The sequence below is a fragment of the Molossus molossus genome, unplaced genomic scaffold (assembly GCF_014108415.1).
Source record: "Molossus molossus isolate mMolMol1 unplaced genomic scaffold, mMolMol1.p scaffold_m16_p_15, whole genome shotgun sequence".
NCBI lineage: Eukaryota > Metazoa > Chordata > Mammalia > Chiroptera > Molossidae > Molossus > Molossus molossus.
The window spans coordinates 39,752,258-39,776,155 of NW_023425350.1; the positions used below are offsets into that span (position 1 = coordinate 39,752,258).

At 45.4% G+C, this 23,898-nt stretch overlaps 1 pseudogene; it reads left to right on the plus strand.

The window, feature by feature from the left end:
* Positions 1 to 8,091: 8,091 nt before the first annotated feature.
* LOC118631162 overlaps positions 8,092 to 23,898 on the plus strand; it is a 31,977-nt pseudogene continuing 16,170 nt past the window's right edge.

Here is a 23,898-nt window from a genome sequence, read left to right on the forward strand (position 1 = left end):
GCTAGGGGGCAGAGGTTTGAGAGTCTAAGTAACCAGCTGTCGGTCACATTTGGTGAAGGGAAGAGCCAGGGAATGAAAGCAGTACTATGATCAGAGCCCTGTTTCTACCTTCTGTTCTGACCCTAAATAAAATTCAGCCTGCCAGATCTTAGGGAAAATGGCAAGAAAAGGGCATTTGCCTCTAGCTTTTACTTCTCCCTCCTTTATCCTTCTAGGCAGTCCCTACCCCCCCCCCCCCCCCCATGCGGGAGTCCCTTTAGAAAGAATGAAAGCTTATAAGTCATTAACACCTTAGCGTGAATTAGCTAGTGACCTTACAGGGAAACCACTGACCTTTGTAAGGTGAAAATATTTTGACCAGTGGCCTTCTCCTCCCCCTCAAATCCCAGAATCAGAGCTGCAACTCTTGGGTCCATGCTGGCTTAATGAGCATGTGTAGGCAGAGGAGCTCAATAAAGATTGACTGGTTTATTGATTGATGGAAGCGAGGCTGAGCTTAATCTTCTCTTGCAGCTGCTCCTTTTCTTCCACATCTCTGGAGAAGGGTGTTTGGCTTCACCCAACATCCCTGCACATTGCTCACCCCAGTCTTTTGCACCAGATTTTAATGGGAGTTTGGTGTGAATTTAATGGTGGCAGAGAAATACATAGTGATCCCAAAGAGGAGGGGCCAAACCTGCAGCCCCGGCGCTGGGATCCTGGCATGGCAGGAATCTCTGTCACACAAGGGAAACTGGCCATGGGCTTGTCCACTGCCCAAGGAGCAGGGGGAGCAACCTTAATCCCCCAGAGGAAGGATCCTTCAAGGCAGCTCTGGGCTCCCTGCCTCTATATGAAACTGTGAAGTTGTGGGAAAGGGCTTGGAGACCCTGCCATGTGGCAGGAGAGGTGGCTCTGGTTGTCCTTGCATAGAGGCTGGAAGGGAGAGAAGCCAGCCTCAGGGCGACACTCCAGCTGGTAGATGGAGAGTGTCTGGCATCCGGCATGGAGCTGGGAATGCCGGGCCTCATTTGGGCTGGGAAGCTGCCTGCCACCAGGTGCTGAGGGTGCAGTAAGGCTGTGGCAAAGATGGCAGTGCAGACAGGGTTGCCCATAATCAGGAACATTTGTCTTTAATGCCCAGACTGCACATTTTATGTTTAGTTCTGGGGGCTGTGCTTTGCAAAGGACACATAACTATATACACATAGCATGGAGAGGGGCTTTCACACGCTGTCATATCAGCAACCATGAAAATAACCGGGCCTGTTCATCCTCAACACAACCGGGGCCTAGAGAGGACCTGAGAGCCAACTTAAAATACTGGTAGAGGTGTCATACAGAGGACGACTTTGACTTTTCTCTCTCCAGTGGTGGTTATTAGCACAATGAGTAAAAGGTATAGAGAAGAGGGAGGAATTTCTAAAAGGGGTTTCTTATTCCCACAGCCATCTGAAGGTGAAAAGGGCATTCCCAGAGGTGTGGTGAGCTGCTCATTGCTGGGGGCATTCAAGAAGAGGCTGAGGGATTACCATGGGCTCTGTATAAGGTGCTATTGCATTAGGCTACACCATGGAGGGCCTCTGCAGACCTGAGGTGTAGGGTTCCAGGAAATCAGGACAGTAGCAACATCTGCCTGTTTGGCAAGATCAGAATAATAGAGCAGAGGATCTGCAAAACTTTCTACCTGCACAGAGGTGGCTGGGTACCATGTCCTTTCCTGTTCTGCAGGAAAAGATCAGCATTGAAATTCAAAGATAGCCTTTCAGCACTGGGCCTAAAGGCAATTTCAGAGTTTATTTCCAAATATCTCTAAACTCTAAGGCATGGAAAGACAGAGTCTAAGTGAAAAGAACCTGCCTTTACTGAATATTACCAAGACCCGTGCTGCCCCATATTATAGCCACGGTCCATAAACACTTGGCATGTGGCTAGTCCGCATTGAGATGCCTAAAATACGTGTAAGATTCCAAAAGATTTAGTACCACAAAAAGAATGTAAAGGTAGTTTCACTTCTATACTTTATATTGATGTTTTCTAATGACAGTATTTTGTAATATACAAGTAAAATTAAGTTCACCTATTTCTTTTCCTTTTTTTAAAAAAAATGAAGCTACTAGAAAATTTAGAAGTGCCTATGTGCTCACATTTTGTATCGTTGGGGTAGTGATGCTCTAGACCCAGGAGAAGTATTTCTGTTCATTAGCTTATTTATCCTCGCAGCTATTCCATGAGGTAGGTACTGGTATCACCCTTGTTTTATTCACGGAGACACCAGAATTTAGGGGGGCTGGATCGTTCGCCCAAGGCCTCACAGCTAATACGGTACTGACGTGGGATTTGAACCCAGGCCCCCGGACTGTGCCGGTGCTCTCCCTGTGCTTCAGGCTGCTGTACTGACATCCTCTTTGGGGAATTGCTGCTAGGTTGTAAGACGCGGAAGGAAGGAGCATGAGAAATGATCGTGGAAATGCTGACAGCAGCTAAACTACTTAATTAAAAATGCAACAAGGGGCAGGAGCCAACAGTGAATCCGGCTCGAGTCACTGGCCAACCGCGCTGTCAGGAAGGGGCGGCTGCGAACCGGAAGCCGGGCAGCGGGGAGCACTGGGGCGTCTTAGCCCAGAGGTGGAGGGCGGCGCAGGGGTAGAGCTGCCCCAGGGCGAGCCAGCTCTGTGGGCTGGATTTAGGCCGAGGCGGGAACATCTTGCCCCTAATGCAGAGCCGTAGTGTGAACACTTTCTGCCATGTTGTTTGGTGGGTTCACTCAGGGAGCCTGAGGGGAAAGGTGGTCAGGGGGCGTCCTGGGGAGAGTATACACAGCCTCCCTGACTCTTGGCTCAACAAAACTAGTTCTCATCAGTGCCCATCCTGTGTCTGGAACTGCTTTACTTGATTCGAGGAGGCATTTTCTTTCTCTCTTTTCCCTGTAGTCCGTGTTCGGAAGGGGTTCTTCACAGTGCTCAGTGCACACAAAACCCTTTCTCCCCTGTCCTGCACCCGGTGCCTCCCTTGAGGAGACGTGTTCTTCCTCTGGCCCTGTGTACTGTGGGTGTCTCCAGCCGGCTGTGGTGGGCTGAGGGCAGCCTGTTGGGGGCCTCTGGGCTGTAGCTCAGGGGGGCTTCTTCCTGGGTGTCGTCCGCCCTGCACTCACACGGGGAACAGAAGGCGCCCTGAGCTGTGGAGAGCAGGCCTCGGCCCCAGACAGGCCTTCTGCTGTTCTCAGTTAAATGAATGAATGCCCCCGCCGCTAACATTCAGTTGAGAAGATTCATGAGACATGCGGTAAATGACCTGTGCAAATGTCTGACTGAGGGAGAAAGGAACTGTGGTAATGACTTTACCTGCCCAAAGGGAAGAGGAACCAGAGTTGGAGGGGAAGTGATTGACTTATAATTACACTGACTGGGACCCTGGGTTGTGATCCCAGAAAATTACTCAAATTTCCCGTAGCTCTAGAGCAGCAACAAAGTGCCCAAAGCCCCAGGCTCCAAAGCAAGTTGACTCCAGTCACCTGTGGGTCTCCCAGGGGGAGGGGGGCAGGGGGAGGGGGCAGTGGATGCTGGCCAGCTTGATTGGTTCTTAGCGAAGTGGCATTTGGGATTGTTTGAGCCACCTAACTGTCCAGGACCATGGAAAGGAGTGTGGGGGTCAGGAGATGTGTCAGAGGGAATATTTTGCAAGCACAAACCATAAAGAAAATTTGAGAATCCCATCCTCCCAGCTTCCAACGACTCTGGGATGGTGTGGTGGGGCCCCGTGGTTAGAACAGACGCACGAATGACCCTTAGCTCAGAACCACAGTTCCTTCAGCTCTGCACTCTGGCCCTTGCAGAGTCATCTAGATTTGACTGGAGGGAACGTAGATGCGTTCTTTGATGACCTCAGAAGGTTAAGCTATACCTGCAGACACACCCTAACAGAAATGCCTGCTGGGAATTTCTCCAACCCTTTTGGAACCCACTTTCCTTTCTAGTGCGTCTCACTGGTAATATTGTTAGCAGTAATGACTGTGACCAATGAGGGGTCAGAGCAGGGTGAGGTGAGTCAGGGAAGGCCTCTTTTGACCAAAGGTTGCTACACGAAGTGTCGGCTGTAATCTGTGCCTCTTTTCCAGGGGAGGGGGGAGAACGAGGCTGGTGTACCTCTGAATCTTCAGATACCCCTGACTCCTGTTAGCCCTAGTAATTCCATCAAAAGTCTTGCCAGAATCCTAAAGAAGGTAAGTTAATAAACGAGTTTTCTGTCTATTTTCTCAGCCCACACAGTAAGTAGTTAATGCAAGTGAAATAAGTATATGAAAGCTGTAACTGATGACTTTGCAGTTAAGTTTCTCCAAGGACCATTCATTGCGTTTCCTCTGAAGCAAGCAGGCCGTGGTGAGAGAGACTTCCTGAGCCCCCTGCCTTACAGATGCTCCTGCTTCATTTGGAGCCGGCCCTCCATGTCCTCACCAGCGAAATGTGCATGAGTTAGGTCACTTCCGCCAGAAAAATATACAAGTCCCCTTTTTCTCATAAAGAGGACATTGTTTCGGGCCACTTAGGTGAGCCTTCCTGAATTCCAGACAAAGGCTGGGCAAAGCTTGTCATTTGACCACAGCTTCAGTAAAAGCACTGAAATAATAGAATGATTTCGGAGCCCAATGTGAGATGCCCTAGTGGCGTCTGGAACGAAAAAGGGCTGAAGTTAAAACTAGCTCAGCCTCTCCCCCTCCCCACCTCTTCCTCAGAACCGTGTGGAAGGGAAAACCCCCACAGATCCCACTTGGCCACACAATGTTAGCCAGCAGAGTGCAGAGCTGGTCGCAGTATTTCTAATTCAGATTAATGACCCCATTCAGCCCTGTCTCCTTAGCATGAAATTAGAAAGTGTAGGAAGGAGCAAATAGTGATTTATAACGCGTGACTCTGGGTATTGGCAGTTGTGCTCGTTAAAAGCTAAGATATTATTTTGATATAAAATAATTGAGTCTGACTTATTTATGGGATAAAGTGTCCTGCATAATGGGAGATCCCTTTTACAAAGCCAGCTGGCTGCACACCTATGCGCTTGAAGAGCAGGAGGACTGACCTTTGCCCATTCCGTATGTGCTGCAGCTCTGTCAGAAACGGGAATCTGGGGAACAGGCTGGTGGGCTGGCGCCCTTTTCTTGTACTCTGCTGTTGACCCTACTCCCCTCTTTCGCCCCTGGTCATCTCTCCCCACAAGGGCCCAGTTTCCCTTCTCCACATCCCACATTTACTTCTCCAGGGAACTTATTTAATTTGGGGCTTCATTTGTCACCTGTTTGTGTACAGCTATGACCTTTTATCCAAGTCTCATTATCTCACCTTCATCCCAACACACACACACACACACACATAATTTTATTTGACTCACATAGACGTGTGTGACCTCAGGCTCATTGCTGTCATGTGAATTCCATTCCTCCTCATCCTCATTCAGTCACGCACAGCCATTCCTCCCTCCTTAGCCCCTCATATCCTGCCACCAAGAGCTGCTCCCTCCTCTCTGCATTCAGCCCGTATCCTCCATTTCCACACTCAGTGTATAGGTTGGCTCAGGCTCTTGTTTAAGAGAGAGGAAAGATTTCTTTGAATGAAAATCATGCCAAATCCAGTCCCTGGGTAGGTCAATAAGCCTTACCCTATGGGCACACAGTCTTTGTTTCATCCTCCAGAGATGTGTCTACTCTCAGCTCACGTTCCAACATAGTGTTGATGAGAAGTGAGGAAAGTCGGATGAGCTTCAGAAATAAGTGCATCTGAGAAGTCACTTCCAGATCTGGATGTGTGTTAGACTGTCCTGGGAGCTTTGAAAAAATGCAGATTCCTATTAAATCGGAACCTCTTCTGTTACTGTTCTCCCTCTTGCACACTCCCCTACTGCCACTCGTCTCCTTTTCTTGAACACACTGAGGATATTTCTGCCTCAGGGCCTTTGTACTTCTTTGGACCTCTCTTCACCAAGATATCCACACTGCCTTGGCCCATCACCTTCGGGTTTCTGCTCTGATGGATATTATCTCCTCAGAGAAGCGAAAACATTGCTAATACAGAATCCCTCCATCTGCCTGCTTTAACTGTTTTGTCTTTCTTTGGGTTTCTTCTTCTATTATGAGTTTATTATTTCCAGTCAGTTTTCCTTGTAGATAGTGAGCTCTGTGAGGGCAGAGCTTTTGTCCGCTTGGGTTGCAGCCTTATCCTGAGCTAGAAAGAAACTACACACGTAGCAGGCGCTCCAGCAGTCTCCCGAATCAGTGAATAAAGATGGGTTGGAACCAAGGTTCTAAAGCAATGGTTCATAAAGTGTGGCCCTTGGACCAGCAGCTTCAGCACTGCGTGAGACACTCTGGGAAGTGCGGATTCCGGGCTCAGCACCTGCCCTGCTGAATCTGAACCTGGGAGGCAGCCACGCGTGTTTGAGCAGGCCCTCCGGGCTACTCTGGTGCTGGGCAGCGCTGGAAACCACTGCTCTAAGACATTGTTTGGGTGCGACATTAACTTTTGCGTTTACTACTGTTTGCCAATACAAAAAAGAAAAATCTTGTGGCACTTGTATTTGACATTCACACACATCTTACACTATTCCCTTACTGATTCCGGTGCTGTGGGTTGGGAAGCTGACTTGTCCTGTGGTCCTCCAGCATCGAGGAAGAAGTCAGTCCACATTTTTTGGCTGGTTGATTTCACAATATTCTTTTATTTTTTATTTTATTTTATTATTATTTTTTATCCTCACCTGAGGACATTTTTCCATTTTTGTTCAGATAGAGTGGGAGAGAGAGAGAGAGAGAGAAACATCAATGTGAAAGGGACACATCAAGTGGCTGCCTCCGAGGTATGTGCCCTTAGCGGGAACCAAACCCGGGTCTCCCTGGACCACGGGCCGACGCTCTAACCGTTGAGCCAAACCGGCCAGGGCATATTCTTTTATTAAAAAAATTTTTTTGTTAATCCTCACTTGAGGATATTTTTTCCATTGTTTTTAGGGAGAGTGGAAAGGAGGGAGGGAGGGAGAGAGAGAGAAAGAGAGAGAGAGATTGAGAGAGAGAGAGACATCGATGTGAGAGAGACACATTGACTGGTTGCCTCCTGCACAACGAGGGTGGGGATTGAACCTGCAACTCAGGTATGTGCCCTTGACTGGACTTGAACCCGAGACCCTTTGGTGCGTGGGCTGATGCTCTAACCGCTGAGCACACTGGCCAGGGCTGCAGTGTTCTTCAGATATTCCTTCTTTTGGCTCTAAGTGACATAAGGAAAAAGAAAGTTCATATTCTTCCATGTAGAGAGTTAGTATAAGTATATCTTCTATTAGAATATAGGAAAGACATTGATTAAAAATACTTATAGGTTGGTTAATTTCTATTTATGTTTTATTACTTAAAGAGTATTAAAGTAGTGAAGGGCATGACTTTAGGAGCGAGACTGGGCTGGATCAGGCCTTAATTGGTGAAATGGGCAATAATGCCTGCCCTGGAAGACCAGCACTGGCACACAGGTGCTACTCAAAGTAGCCAGGAATAATAATAATAATAGTAATAATAATAATTGATATTTTATAACGTAATCTGCAACATTTATTGGGCTGGTGTGTGATTATTAAGGCTGAAAGAAGACTGTGGAAAGTATATTTAGAACAGTGTTTCTCTCACGGTGGTCCTAAGTCCTCCACCAGCAGCACCACCTAGGAATTGTTAGAAATGCAAGTTTCTGGGTTCCACCAGATCTACTGAATCAAGCCCTCCAGGTGACTCTGACACGTGCGGTTTTGGAAACCCGTCCCTGCGCCCACCCTCTCTTCAGTCTACCTCTTCTGGGAAACAATCCATTAATGGATGAAAGGACCACAGTAGCCAATAGCTAGAGAATTCCTGCTAGGGACAAGTCCATAGGGGCCCAGTTCGAATTTGGGAAGCGAACCCCATTCTTGGTTTCTGCATCAAACCCGTCCAGAGGACTAGCTTTCTGACAGGTCTTTGAAAAATGAGGTCCCCAGTAACAGCCCTCCCTCCCTCAAATGTTCCTTGGCTTGCAGCAATGAAACTGCTGAGCAGGAACCTGGACCTGACGTCCTCTTAACCCTTTGTCAGCTAACGCACAGGCGATGTGTCTTGCTGGAGAGATCGTCCTCAACTTCTTTCCCTTCCACTGCCCCCCAAAGGAAAACCGTCTCCGAAAACATCTTGTCGGGCTTCTGAGCTTCCAGCCTCCATGTTCGTGGGATTGGAACAGCCGGTCCGAGATCAACAGGGGTGAAAGGTCACTGCAAACTCAATGCAGGCGGGGAATCTCCTTGAGCTTCTCCTTGGTGTCATGAAGACAAATAGCATTAAAAAAATTCTCCCAATGAGGCAGTTATCATTTTCTCTTTTCTCAACACCCTGCAAGCATTTCTTAATGAACTACAGCTCGATTGTCTGGGATCTGATGGTTTTAAACCCAAGTGTAGCCTAGCTAGACATGATCAGAACCGAGTCGATTAAGCCAGCTTTTTGAGTGCTTTTGTCTTTGTGTTATTAAGTTTGGGCTATTAGCGCAGGCCAGGTCCTCACTGTTATCCTTTATGACAACATCACGCAAACGTGCAGTAGTGACAAGCCAGTCCTTCAGGGCCGGACCGCGATCCTGGGCAAACACTTCCAGGTTATGGGTAATTGTGGGGTCTTTCTTTGTCTTACACATATATTCATTTTGTTGTCCACGTGTGCTTTATAGGTTTTCTTTGTGAATTTTGAATTGGAGACCAGTACTTCCCATACCCTACTCGAGGATTTCTCAGGGAACTCAAGCGAAGTTGAATGTGAGCTTAAGCAAAGGGCAGTGGGGACCATAAATGTATTTAAGCACATCTGCTGGAAGCGGTGACTTTTCATGAAGGCAGGACAATCCTTCCTGTTTCTCAGTTTCTAAACTTGATAAGCGTTTAGAATTTGACAAACAGAATAGGTACCAACCAAAAATACCCAAATGGTTACCTCTTTAATTATAAGAAGCCCCTGATTTCCACCCACACTAATTTTTTACTTTTCTTTTATCCTTACCCGAGGACATTTTTTTCATTTTTGTTCAGATAGAGTGGGAGGGAGAGAGAAGAAGAGAGGGAGAGAGAGAAACATCGATGTGAAAGGGACACACCTCAACCGAGGTACGTGCCCCCAGCGGGAACTGAACCCAGTTCTCTCTGGACCGCAGGCCGATGCTCCAGTCGCTGAGCCAAACCGGCCAGGGCCACCCACACTAATTTTTAATGCAGCCTTTATGGTCTTCAGCCTAGTGTTTTGCTCACAGTAGAGGACCAACACCCTTCTTGGTTTGATATTGTTTACAAAAGTGGGTTTTAGCCACAGGAAGCATAAACACTAGAATGGAGATCTAAGAGGTGGAGATACTTGATTTTATAGTACAATGAGAATTTATTAATCAAATTTGCGTTTTTCCTCTGTTGGTCAGAAGGCGGAAGAAGGAATTGGACTTCTGCTTTTAAATGAAAATATGGATGAAAAGCTGCTAATACGGATCCCTTTCTGTCACATAACTCCTTGATGAATGTGACTTTTCTTCCCCCTCCCACTCAGGTGAGTGATGGCCCATCTACAAGTGACAACAGAGCTAAAGAGTAAGCAGGAATCAGAACTGTAGCTGGTGGTTCCCACCTTGGCCTGTGGACCTCTGTGGGCAGTGGGCGGGCACGATTGTGGGAGGAGTGGATGGAAGGTTTGCAGGGTTATCTGCAAAAGATTTTCAATCTACATGTGCACTGAGCATTGCATATAGATGGATTAAACACAATTTCTTACCCAGAGTTCCTACTCATTTTCAAATATTTGTATGTAATTATTGTGGTAGATAAAACACATTTATCTATAATCATTACAAAATAAATTGCAGGGGCTTCAAGTTGAGAAATATTATCTGAGAAGTAATTTGAGTAGAAACAGTTTCCTCATATTGAAAAACTTGGGGAACTACTGTCCTATAGCATTGCTTGAAGGAGGGCTTCCCAGGTGTGGTCCTTAGACCTGTGGTACCTATTTAAAGTGAAGATTGCCATCTCCATCCTTGACAATCTGGATAAGGCAGGGAACTAGAAATCTGCTTTTTAAATTAACTTCCTAATGTTAACTTTCCCCTACATTGGAGTTTGAGAACCATGGGCTTAAGGAAAGTGGAAATATCTTCACACAATCAAGAGTCACCTTCGGAAAGATAAAGCTTTGTTTTTTTGAGCTTTACCTGAAAATGAAATGTCTCTTTCCTCTTTAAACCCTTGTATACTGTCCAGAAACTTGCTAGAACATCTATCAATCATGTCAGATAGTCTATTGACAATTTTAAAGCATCGTATCCCTGCTGGAACTCTAAAACCAAATAAAAATGGTTTGGGATCATCTACAGATGTGGCTTAGTCACACACCTATTTGCTTTCATTGGTGTGTACTAAAATAGCCTTCACATTAAATTACAGTGAGCAGGGGAGCTGGACTACAGATCTGAAATCATTAGCAACTCCTGGGAACATTCACCTGATTTGTGTGTATTTAAATATAATCTCCAATAAAATTAGGAAACCTTTACCCCCATCTGTGTTGCCATAGCAAAGTGCAGGGACAGCAAATATCTGGTCTATATTTTGACACTCCCCTCTCTACCTTGCGCGGCAGCTAGACATTTCTAATCAATTCCAGCGATCCTTCCCCTTATGTCAGGATATTTATGCCTCAGAATCCTGTGCCCTAGGCAGCTGTTAGCAGATGGGATGACTGGACGATGAAGCCATTTACTATGTCTGGGGTGCTGAAGGGTACAGGCTCTGCAGACAAATGGGCTTAGGCAGTTCAAATACCAATTTTGCCACTTAGGGCTTTGTTAAACTAGAGACTCTCAGGTCCCACTCTCCCCAAATTCTGATTAAATAGGTCTGAGGTGGGGCCCAGGAAAAGCATCCTAACAGGCAGCTGGGCCACCCTGATGCCTCACTTTGAGAATAGAAGTTTAGTGGTGGTATTGTGGTGTTAGACCATGTCACATCCTGCCTTTGGATGGTAGAGAAGTTATGGGGGGCACTAGACTGATGAGCCAGGGGAACAAGATGGCAATTTACATCCCCACAGGCTTCCCAATGTCTTCCACCCTCTTTCTACTGCCACAATCCACCGGCCGTGGTGAAGGGTTTGGAGATGATGCATGATTAAGCTAGGCTACTCAAAGCCCACCTGGGATTTTTATTGAAATTATTGGGACCCTTAGCCATAGGGTGGGTAAATCAAAAGCTTTGATGGTTCCTTCTGCCGTAGGGAGGCGGCATCTTAAAATGAAGCCGGGACCAATAGAGCAGAGCTTAGAAATAGCAACATGTTTCAAAAGACATTGTCTGAACTCCTGAATCCATCTATTCCTGGAGTTGGATTGCCCTCAAAATTCCCATCGATGTAAATTCCCCTCCTGGTTTGGTGGGAGTTGAGTTTCTGTTTCTTGTAGCTGAGAGTCCCCGTGCGATCTTGCAGAGAGAGGTCCGGAGCACAGTTGTTGGGGAAAGGAGAAAGAATGGGGCCTTTACACAGCGAACCCCTAGTGGGGAGAGGGGCTGCGGAGCTGTGGAGGCAGCTGGGAGCAGTGGGCACTGCTGGGGGCCAGGAGGGTCGAACATGAGGGAGGAGGAAGGTGAGGTGAAAGCTGTTTCCCTCTGTTGCCCTGAGATATGAAGACCTGTCTTTTGAATTCCTCACTCCTGGATATCTAAACGCTTGGGGGCACTTTGCTCCCATTTCCGGGCGTATCACCAAAGACCCAGCTAACACGTTATGGGAATCCTCCAGGAGTCAGGGTTTGGGGCTGTGAGCAACGCTGGGGTGCAGAGAGGCCGTCCTGGGGCCAGTCTGAGGAGCGGAGCTGACGGGAGGGAGGGCGCCCTGGCAGTGCTGCTGGGCGGACCGAGGGCAGGGGAACCTGGGCAATAGCCTGGGGGGGCGGGTTTGCAGGTGGGAAAACAGCGACACGGTTCCCGGCTCCCCGAGCCGGCTCCCAGGGCAGCAGAGGGCCCGGCCAAGCAATGGCCCAGAAAGGCAGGCCCTTAGCACCGTGACCCGACCAGGGCTCAGGTCTGTCAGCTGCTGAAATTATCCCCGTGATAAAACAAATATGTAGTCACCAGAATCCAGCGTTTTAATGTTATGGGTATTTCTGAAGCTTATAGGTCGACATGCTTTGGTTCTGACTTGAGCTCCCTGGGCATGTTAAAACAATTAAAAATCAGTTCCTCCGTCCCTTTCCACCACCCTCCCCCTGTCCCCCACGAGGGCAGCATTATAAAACCAGTTTACAGTCCCGAGTGAGAGAATGGCAATCAGATTACGGCAGGAAATGAGTTTCCTCCGTGGGTCACCGGAACATTTCTGAGGGGCCGGCTGGAGCATACATCATCTGCCCGCGGCGGGGTGGGCGGCTGGCTCTTCACTGCGGCGGTCGCTTCTCCACGGTTCCCCGCCGCAGCTCCAGTGAGATCTCAGGGAAGGATAGCCCGGGATGGGATACGTGTCGCCGCGGAAATAAATGCAAATAAAAATCTGCAGGATCACCTACCCAGAAGCAAGGGTGAAAGCAAAGATGGAAACTCGATGCATTCAGTTAATAGACCAGCTAGTTGTAGGAGGGCCCTTCCATTGTTAGACTCTGCCTATTGTCTCCATCCTGACCCAGTAAGGACTTCTTTTATTCCCCCCCAAGCCGGGCATATCTGAGACCAAAAATATCTTTACCATAAATCATTCCTTTTCCAGCATTTGACAGCCACTGTCTCAAACTCAATTAGTCATCGGGCACAAGGAAAGCTGAGATCACAGGTTCGCACGTGTGAAATGGTTAAAGCAACAGTGGGGAGAGATCTCTTCTGTTTAATCTCTGCTGGGCAGCGTTAGGAGACCACGTGGCTGTTAAAGCAAATAGGGTAGTGGAGGTTTCTTTGGGGCAGGGTTAAACAGATGTTTTATTTTAAAAAGATTGAATGAATTGTATCCCAGAGAGATATAAAGGAGGCAGAGCAAATGAAAGAGGCACCAGAGGCTACAAAGGGTGTTTAATCAGAAAACTTGTGTCACCAGTTGGATGAGGACGCTGCCTGGTGTTAGAGAAGCTGGGAATCTGACACGGAGTGCCACGCCGGGCCCCTAGGGTGCCGAAGGGCTGACTCAGACACTTCTGGAGAAAGTGCTGAGCAGAGACAGGGTTTCACTGACACTCAGAATCTGGAAATGCCTGCATCATTTGTATTAATCCTGTTTAGCAATTTTCTGGAGGCAGTGATGTTTCCACTGTGTGTCTTCTCTCTCGGAGTAATAATGATGATCATCATTTTATTATATCAAATGGGGGCTATTTATATCAAATGCTGTACTACCGATTGGTTCTAGGCTGGAGCCATGACTACAAATCAAGTCCAGGAATCAGTTTTCGACAGTACCTTTCTTTTTAACAGTTCAAAGTATTTACTTACATCCTTCTAATTGCTTTGCTTGTCTGGGTTAGCATTGGTTTTTTTTCTTTTTAATTGGAAATCATGGGGCCTATTTTTAAGCACACAGTCAAGGACAATGTTGTGTAGAAAGAGGCTCTTAGGATCATAACACTCTTCCTCATGGGTGTATGAAGTTGTTCTGAGGAGTCCAAATCCTTAGGAGGTGGGCAGGGTATTACCCCTATTTTACTCTGAAAATACTGAGACCCATGGAGTCGAACAGTTAGTAGCAGATTCTAAAACACCTGAGTCTCAGACTTGACCCCTGTAGGAGAGGCCGATGTTACCAGCTGAGTAACTGGGTGGTGGACTAGGATTTGAGGGGTCGAGGCTAAGGCTGTGATTCCTATCAGATCCCATGGAGGACCCCAGGAACCTCAGGGACAAGCCAGACAATGTGTGTAGCCAGACTCTGGATGATTGAAGAAGATGTTTAAACATTATGTGTACAGGGCTAATGGCAGAAACACGCAGAGTTCAGAGCCAAAAGTCCAGAGCTAGGAGAAGATGGATGTAAGCATGAGAAGCTGGAAATGCTCAGGATTCAGGGCGATTGTCCGAAACCATAGCAAGGTGGGGCTTGGGTGCAGGTTTACTAACAACCAGGGACGGCTCTCCCGGAGGCACGCCCTTGGCAGGCCCCTTCTCCCACATGAGTTTGTGGTTTTGTTTGCCTACCCACTCAGGAGAGCTTGTCTTATGAAGTCTAACAGGTTACGGTAGAAGAAGATTAAAAAAAAAATTAGGAAGAATTATCTTTCTTCTCGGTTCTTGTTGAGTATTTTAAATTTAGCAAAATGGATGAAAGAATAAATAAAATCACTTAGCTCTATCAAATTGGTTTTCTTTTTTAAAAATTCTTTTGGTAATACATTTATTTTAGTCGAGGTTATTTGTTCATTGTTTTCTCCCCCCAAATGCCCATAGCCATTGCTGTATATAAGAATTGCTACACTGCCAATCAATGTGTCTCTCTCACATTGATGTTTCTTTTTATGTATCTCCTTCCCTTTCTTCCACTGTATTTAGGAATCCATGGGAAAAATATCCTTGGGTGAGGATGACCAAAAAAAAAAAAAAGAAAGAAAAGAATTGCAACACTGACTCAGACCCATGGTTCCCTGGACTACCATTTTATTGTTTAACAGAGGACTGAGGGACATTCAAAGGGTGATATCACTTCCTTTCCTTATACCCATCTTTTTTTTTTTTTATCCTCACCTGAGCACATTTTTGCACTTATCTTCAGATAGAATGGGAGGGAGGGAGGAAGGAAGAGAGAGAGAGAAACATCGATGTGATAGAGACACATTGACTGCCCGCCACCCACACAACCCCAACCGGGGCCGGGGACAAACTGCAACTGAGATACATGCCCTTAGCGGGAACCGAATCCCAGGACTCTCTGGTCCATGGGCCGATGCTCTAACCGCTGAGCCAAACCGGCCAGGGCTCCTTACACCCATCCTAATGTTCCCAATCTTTTAGAGATCTGAATTTCATTAGTTCACTTATTGAGGAAGTAAAAATTTTCTCCACTCTTCTGGAGCTTGGACTGACATAGATTAACAGGAGAAAGCATATTAACTTTATTTACATGAACATGGGAGCTCTCTCTCTTTCTCCCTCTCTGCCCCCCCCCCCCACACACACACAAAGAAGAAGAAGACCCCAAGAAGTGACTAGGCCTAAATGCATATATGCTGGGTTGAACAAAGACTGGAAATAGTGGAATAGTAACTAAAATATATGGAGAAACTAAAGAACGATAAGAGTTATTTTAACAAGGTCTGTTTCTACAGATTTCTTTGAGCCTTGACTTCACATCTCTGGCAATGAGAATGTTTCTTTCTCCTGGCACAGGAGGAAGTGTGGGCTTCTGCCACGTGGGAATTTTATCTCCTACTTTCAAGGGAAAAAAGGAAGACCAGAGTTTCTTTCTTGCATCTACTGTCTTTCAAGTGCCTTTAACTCAAAATGGTCAATATGCCAAAGTGCCATATTTTGGAACTCCTTCACATCCAAACTTCAAAAAAGTTTTTTTGTTTCTTTTCTGTCAGTTCTATTTTTGGAGATAATAAGTTCCACAAGTTTATCACTGTTTGCATGAAGCAGGGCTTTCCTTTCCCTGTACGAAAAGCAACTGGGGAAGGCCCCAGGCCCATCCCGTCTGAGCGTCGGAGGAGATGGAAACCAGTGAAATAGGAGTCTGTAAACTCAGGTGAGACAGAAGGCCCCTGGAGTCTCTGGTAGTTCAAGGTAGAGCAGAGTCTCTTTGGAAGACAGAGTGACTCCTCCGGTTTTCCTGGAGACCTCCTGGTGTTTTCACTGTAAGTTTCACATGCTGGGAAACCCCTCGAAATGGACAGACTGAGACAGCTGGGCCCCCTGTTGGAAGACCACAATGCTGGCTCCCTCCGAGGCTAATGCATATCTAGATCCGTTCTCTTCTCTGTTCCTAAGTCTGTTTGGAAGCTGGCCCTTACCCGTGTGTTACTGATTAACCTCCTAGAAGTCCTGGTTTGACATTTCCGAGGGAAGCTGGTGATAGTGTCCCCCACAAGCCAAGTGCCTGCCCTTGGGCTCCGTAGCTCCTGCAGTAAGGCCTGCCTGGGCCACTGCCTTAAGGCAGATGCCTCTGTATGGACTCAGCGGCTCACTTAAACCACAACTTGTGTGGATGAATCTGACAGGTGAATATATGTTGTTCTTTCTGGCTTATGGCACATGAGACTATGTATGACAATCTTTTCTTCTAAAAAATGGAGATAATAATATACCAACCTAGAAGGGTTGATTTAAGGATTCAATAAGTTAATATTAAAAAAGTACTTAGAACAGGGATCGGCACATAGTCAATACTCAACAAATATTAGGAACAAGGACTACTTAAATAGTGCTGTAGAAATATTGGCTGTTGATAGAATTGCCGTTGTCATCCTTGTTTGCAAGTTTCCATGGCAGAAGATTTTCAGGCTGTGGAGAAACCAAATTGAAGGTTAAAATGAAAGTCATTCAGAGTCAGTGAGGGCTTGTCCAAGGAACCCTAACCTGGTAGCCAGATGGCATAGTTTCTCCACTGCTTAACTGAAACCTGTATCATCATACTCTTAGGATGCCCCTAAACTGTGACAATAAACCAGCAAAGCTTCAGTTACTAATTTGTGCCATGGCCTGTGGGTAAAACTTTGACCACCAGAGGGAGCGGAAGGAGCAAGTCACAGAAAACCCAACTCAGACTGTGGTTAGTTAACTCCAAGCCTAGAAGATCTTGCAACTGATCTCGAGGGTTAACTCAGCCCAGTGGTTTTAGAGTATAATCCAAAACTCAGGTCGTTCCTTCCAATAAGAGAACAAGAATGCTTCAGGTAGGGTTTGGGGATGGTTCTAGCTCCAAGGGTATCAGGTAGCCTGTCCTGTCCCAGGCCCTGCATCTGGGCTAAGGGCAGCAAGACCAGTCCTGGTAAAATCTATATGGGTGGGACCGAGGTTCCTAATCCATTTCCAGGCTTGAAGCAGGGGCTGGTTCTTCATGACCTGAGGCTGATGAAATCTTTGCTCACCTTAACCCTTCTCAGAAGTTAAATTGAAATTTGTAAAAGCTCATGTTTCCCAGTGCTAGAGGCCTTTCCCATCTCATTTATTCCTGGACCCTTTGCTTTCTGGTCTGCAACAATAAACCTCCCTGCAGTATGGGCCATGCTGTACTCACCACGGCAAAAGCCACCAGCTGGGAGACAGGACACGTGGGCTGAAAATACGGTAACGCGTCTCTGAGTTCTGTTTTTTCCCAAATAATTAAAAGTGGATGGTTAAATTTAGTCTTGTGGAATATTTGAAAATAGCCTTTCCAAGGGGTAAGAAAAACCAAACAACTCTCAAATGTGAGGATTATCTAGGAAGATGCTGCTGCTGCTGGGAGGGATTGTTTTTCTCATGTAGGTAAGACATTGATCCTGGGAGTATTTTCCAGAAAATTATCCTTAAGTGTGTTTTAAAATAGCAGTTTGGGAGCATCATTTGGATCACTCATAATCTCAAAGTTTCATCTGTGTTGAAGGGTAGCATTCAGTTCTATCATACATGTCTGACATGTCTATATCAAAACAGTCTAATTACTTTATGACACTTTGCAAGTAGAACATAATTGTTTAAAATTTAGAAAAATCAATGAATTTTAGGTGTATGATTAATAGGAAGTTTTCTTATTTATCTGTTTGCTAAACAAATGCTCCCCACATTCTTTATGTTTATTTTCTGGTCTGTGCACTTTGTAGGCAGAAGATAGGAGTTGAAAGTTGTAATGCAGTGCCACCTACTGGGGAAATAGAACAGTAGCTAAAAAAACAACAAAAACTTCATGGGAGTCTCACTGTAAAGGAATGAGTACTTAGAAAAAGAGCACTTGATGAATAGATAAAAGAAAAGGAGAACATAAAAAGAGATAAAGAGATAAAAAGTTTACATTTTGCTTAATATTTGAAAATTTTTTTTGAATTCTAATGTACTTCTTTGATATAATACTTTGTTTTGACATTAGGTCCAACCTTAGATATCAGGAGAAACCCTTAATCTACACTTAAAGTCCCAAAGCTTTCATATAGATGAGACCTTTGAGATCATTCAACACCCTCATGTTGCAGATGAGAATGGGCTCAGAGCAGATTCCCCCAGGCCCTCCCGCTGGGGAATGGCAGAGGACTGGTGTCCTCTCATCACCACCATGGCCCTGACTTAGGTAAACTGTGGATAAACATGATTGAAGGGATGCGGAGAAGGTATCCAGGGCCCAAATCGTCGTCTCTCTTGCTGGCTACGACCGTGAGGCAGTCCCATCACTCAAGTTGCTTCTTTCGGAGGAAACTGGCGCTTTCTCTTGCACGGAAGTCTCCCGTGATCACTTTTACACGAATGTTTTTTTTTTCTTTCTTTCTGATTATCTCTTATTTTCCTGCTTATTTAGAAAGTAACCAGCAGAATTGCTGCTTCAGGTCTAATTCTAACCTAGAGGGACCAGAACCCTGCGAGAAGGGCCCATGTCCCCCTGCGTCAGGGAAAGCCAGGGAGGAAAGCCGGCAGCAAGGCAAAGCTGCGTGCTTTAGAGTTCAGAGAAAGGCAGGTACTTGGAGGAGGGTCATGAATGACAGGCGCTGTCAAAACCACGGGGCTCGGACTATGCACATACAGATCCACCCAGCGAGGGTAATTAAAGAGGTGCTTAGGGAAACCAGGGTGGCTACAACAGAGCTCTCTGATGAGTTCTCATTTCAAAAGAACACTTAAGATGGAAATGAGTACTTGAGAGAAAGATAAATATCACATGATGTCACTTCTTTGTGAAATATGATGAACTAAACAAACTGCTGAACAAAATTAACCCAGAGACATGGAGGTGGGGTACGGGCTGACAAGCCTCAGAGGAGGGGGGAAGTTTATGAGATAAACCACAGAACTTACATGCATGTATGCACGACCAATGAACATAGACAACAAAACTGGGGATGGAGCTGGGGGAAAGGGGAGGAGGGTATCAGTGGGAGGAAAATGAGAAACATCTGTAACAAAAACAAATTAATAAAAAAAAAAAAAAAAGAAATGAGTGCTTGGAGTCAGACAGAAGAGGCAAGACCTGTGAGAGCAGTATCCTGCAGGCTCTAATCCCCATGAGTTTGTGAGAAATGCTCAGGACAACCAAACCCATACGATTATATTCAGTGAGAGCCCCTCAAGGAGTAGGGGCGGACTGGCCTGCCCCTTGGAAGGGTTCCTGTGTGCAGACCAATAACACCAAATATCAGAGCTCCTCCACCTCCTTCACCTTCATTTTTGGCAACAATCTTTGGATTGAAAAGCATAGAACAAACATGATGAAAGGGAAATGGAAGTCCAGCCTGGAGAAAACCCATGTCAGATAGTAACAGTAACACATTTGAAGGCTTTCTTGTGTTCAGTGACTTCCCTGCATCATAATTGAATTTGTACAGTGACTCTGTGGTTTTAGACACTACCTTATTGAGATGATAGGAGTCTTAGACTTAGAAAGATGACGATATTTGTTTAAGTTTCATGTAATTAGAGGAAGAGAAGGGGCACAGTTTATGCCTCTGATCTGCAGCCTGAGAGCTGAGCCACTCAAGCACTCACCCTCCAGAGCTCCTAAGGAGTCAGACCTGGCGCAGACAGTAACACCTCCGCTTCAGAGAGAGCGTGCAAATGGGCAATGTGGACCAAGGTGAGCAGCTGGAGATCCAGGCAGGGGAAGATAGGTTTTCTGTTTTGAAACTACTTCTTTTTTTTCCCCCCTCTTAGAAAAAGGGAGACTGTATTAGATTCTGCAAACTGCAAAGCAGTGATCTTGCTGTAATTCTGGGTAAAATCCTAAAACAGACTACTAAAGGATTGTTATAAATACCATGCAAAAGAAGTAACCAATCCAAGCTCTCAGCAAGGGTTAACACAGGCCGTGTCTTTTAGAGAAGCCTGGGGTCCTGCCCTGTGCAGGGCACCCTGATGAACAGAACCCTCCTCTCGAAACTGTCAGGCAGTGAGGGGCAGCCAGGGCCGGGGTGGCAAGGCTGCGGAAACACCAGCTGGGAACAAGTACGTTAGCACAGGTGCAGAGGGCCCCAGGGAGGCACACGGACCGGACTGGAGCGAGGGGAACGAAGTTGCCTAGGGACCGCACTTCTCCTTTCATTAACAGATTCTTAAAATTAAATTTCTGTTAAAAGTTTAGGTTGAACCATAGGAACACAAGGAGTTGCCGAGATTTTTTAGGCCACGAACGGTCAAATATTGACAATTTTATATGATTTAACGGAACCCAAAGTCTTAAAAGTCCAACAGCAGCCCAAACGAGCCTGAAAATGGAAAGGGCAGGAATTCTCTGCTGTGTGTCTCCCACCCGACTCCCCCTTGCCGGCCACTCTCAACTCTCCGAGTGTTCGCAGCCATTTCTTTGGAAACTTATTGCCACATAATATCTTTTACTGCCATTTCTTGACTTTCCATTTTAACACTATGTATTGAATTTCTGTTATGAGGTTGGGGATTCAGCTTTCTTCTGTCACTACTGTCATAAATGCCTGCATTTCTTGACCCTTCCTACATTACTACATAATAATTTCTGGATTGTGAAGTCAGGAGAGAAGCCTGCTCCCCTCCTAATGTTTTCTTCCACGAGGTGGGACTCCCCTTGCACATTTCTGTGTTCTCTCTGCCGCGTTGCTCCTCTATTCACTGGCTTCTCTTGAGGGGAGGAAGCGTGGCTTCAGCTGGGGGGTGAGTTTGGACCAGCCCTGTCTCCTTCTGCCAGGCTGGCTCTTTGTTACCAAGGCGCAAGCTGTCCCTGGCCGCTGCCCGGCTGGGTGGGCAAGTCTGTGTGATTCTGGGGTTCGAGGCCCATTTGGCTCTCACAACTAAACTACGTTAGCCAAACAAGCCTCTGATACAAAGAAAGAAAAGGTGATATTTTGTCATCTACATTTCTTAGTTTTATTTATCAAGTTGCTCAAACCTTGGGTGGGAAAGGGGAAGATGATAATTTTACATTTCTTTTCCTGCAGAAACTTCTATTTTTTTCTAAAGCTGTTAACTGGCTCTGTTTACCTGTATATTTGCATCGTGCATCCCTAAAGTCCTACAGGCTGAAAACTCTCCCTATGATAACTAATCGCTTGCACACCGCCCCCCCCCCCCCCGTCCTGCCCCACCTTGGAGGCACATGCTTCCTACCTTTCTGAACCTTCCCACCCCTGTTCCCTTCTGTTCCGGCTGCTCTCCAGGCCTGCAGCCCACCATCACCCAGAGGCCCCCTCACCACCATCTGTGAATTCCGCCTGCTTCTCTTTGGTGTTGAACCCCAATTTTTAGACTACACGACTGTCTCATTTTGGTCTATATCCTACCCCTCACACTTGACTAATGATTTTGCTAAGTACAGAATTATGTGTTGGACAGAATTTCCCTTAGAACTTTGAAGGAACTGGTTGTGTAAAACAGTATTAGGAAGTATCCTAAGTGCATTAAGAAGCTTTTTTACAAGTTTTAAACAGTGTGTGTGCGTGTGTGTAAGATCCACTGGTAATTTAGTATAGGGTTTTGATTACGGTATAGTTTAAAAAGTATGGAGAACTGAAAAAAAATTAAGGGATGGGTAGACTTGTTGCAATATTATAGGGCAGGAGTTGGCAAACATTTTCTGTAAAGAGCCTGATTGTAAATATTTTAGGCTTTGTGCTAGGAAGGAGACCCACTTACTTCTCTTGGTTCTGCTTCAAGTAGCCCCAGCCCACTGGTCCATCTTTATTGTCCACTACAGAGACAATATGACTGATAAACCTTCTCTGAACATGGCTTCTGCTTTCTTGGCTCTCTCAGAACTGAGTGCCCTTCCTCCCCATGCTTTTCCACCTACCAAAATCCTACATATACTTCAAGACTTATTGAAGATGCCACCTCCTCCATGAAGCTCACTGTATTGCACTCAGCTAAAATTAGTCTCTGCCTCTTTAGTTTACAAGGTCAATTTCCCTTAACATTTATATATTACTTCTCCCAGGATTCACAAGTACACTCCTCTGATTTTCATGCTAGCTTGTAAAACATTAGGTCAAGAGGTTTGCCTATATAATTTCTAAACTCTCTTACAGTTATTCTGTAATTCTATAACTTTGGTGATTTTATAACTAATACAAACTGTTTGCAAGCTTACGGTACAGATAAGGACACGTTTTTATTTTTTGAATATATTTTTAAATTGATATTTTAGAGAGAGGAAGGGAGAGGGGAGAGAGAGAGATAGAAACATCAATGAGAGAGAAACAACATCGATCAGCTGCCTCCTACCCACCCCTGCTGGGGATTTGGCCTACAACCTGGGCATGTGCCCTGACCAGGAATCAAACCCGTGACCTCTTGGTGCATGGGTCGATGTTCAACCACTGAGCCACACTGGCTGGGCCACATATTTTTTTTTTAAATAACTATCTTAATGTCTTTTATCCTTTATTTTTTCCAGCTTTTTGAGATATAATTGATGTACAATAATATCATGTAAGTTTAAGCTGTACAACATGTTGATATGATACACTTACGTATTGCAAAATGACAATCGCCCTTCTGTTATCTAACACCTTCACCACCTCACACAATAACTGCCTTTTTGTGGTGAGAACACTAAAGATTTACTTTCTTAGCAGCCTTCAAGCACATAACACCACAGGGTTAAGGATAATCACTATGCTCTGCATCAGGTCCTTTACTGTCGAGAGTTGTCAAGAGTTTAGTATGTCTTTCTTCCCTGAGACTCCCTCCTCCTGAACTATCCAATAACTTTAAGGAGGCATTGTCCAATAGAACTTTCTGACATGATCTATTCTGTGGTTACAGAGCACTTGACAGGAGCCTGGTACAAATGAGAAACTGAACTTTTAATTTTACTCACTTCTCATGAATTTAGATTAAAATTTAATAGCCATGTGTAGTTAGTGGCTACCATACGGATAGCATAGCACTAGCACCTCCCCTTCTTGGATTAGTGTCCCCAGAAGTTTCTCATAAGACAAGGACAATCTGCTACAACAGTAAAAGCTGTGACAGGGAGCATCGTCTCTGGTAAGCTACCTCATTGCAAGCTGGTTTGTCTGTTAGGTAGTACACTGACCATCCAATGAACTAAGAACATCAAACAAAACTTTTATGCAGTCTGAAAAGCACACCAATGAAACTGAAACCACCTTCACAAGTCCTAACAGCACCAACTTTGTATAAAAGAAAGGGGTTTATATTATAATGGGAAGATATCTCAAAACCGCAGATTTTAAATGTACACATTTTCATAGATTCTTGCCTTTCTCAGTTTCAGGAGGAATGAGCAGTATTACACTGGCAGAATGTGAATAGGATACAGGAGGTCCCATGTGCACAAAGGGAAAAAAACAGTGTTTGAAAGGTAACAATTGAACAATGGAACCCGTTCTTAAACACTGTCTAGCAAGGTGGAATTCCGTGCTGTGGGAGTTACTCTAGAGGTGAACTTGGTGTTCCTTCATGATAAAAGCACTGGGCTTGGTTTAAAATGCATTGTTTTAGAAAGCTCACTGGTAACAATATCTCTTCTCACTACCTCCTGAGGCCTGAAATACAAGGATTTTTTTTTTTTTTTTTTTTTTACTTTACGTTTAATTACAAACTTAATTTGGTCTAAATGCAAAGATTTACAATCTTTCCAGATATGCAGGATATCAATAATAGAGGAGCTACCGGGTAGTGTGCTGCTGCTCATTGAATATTCAGTGTATGATATGAAGATTTATCTTGTAAATATCACTGGCTATAGCCTCATAAATTCAGAGATACATCATCTACAGTTTGGCTTTGAATATAGAGCAAATGAAGGGA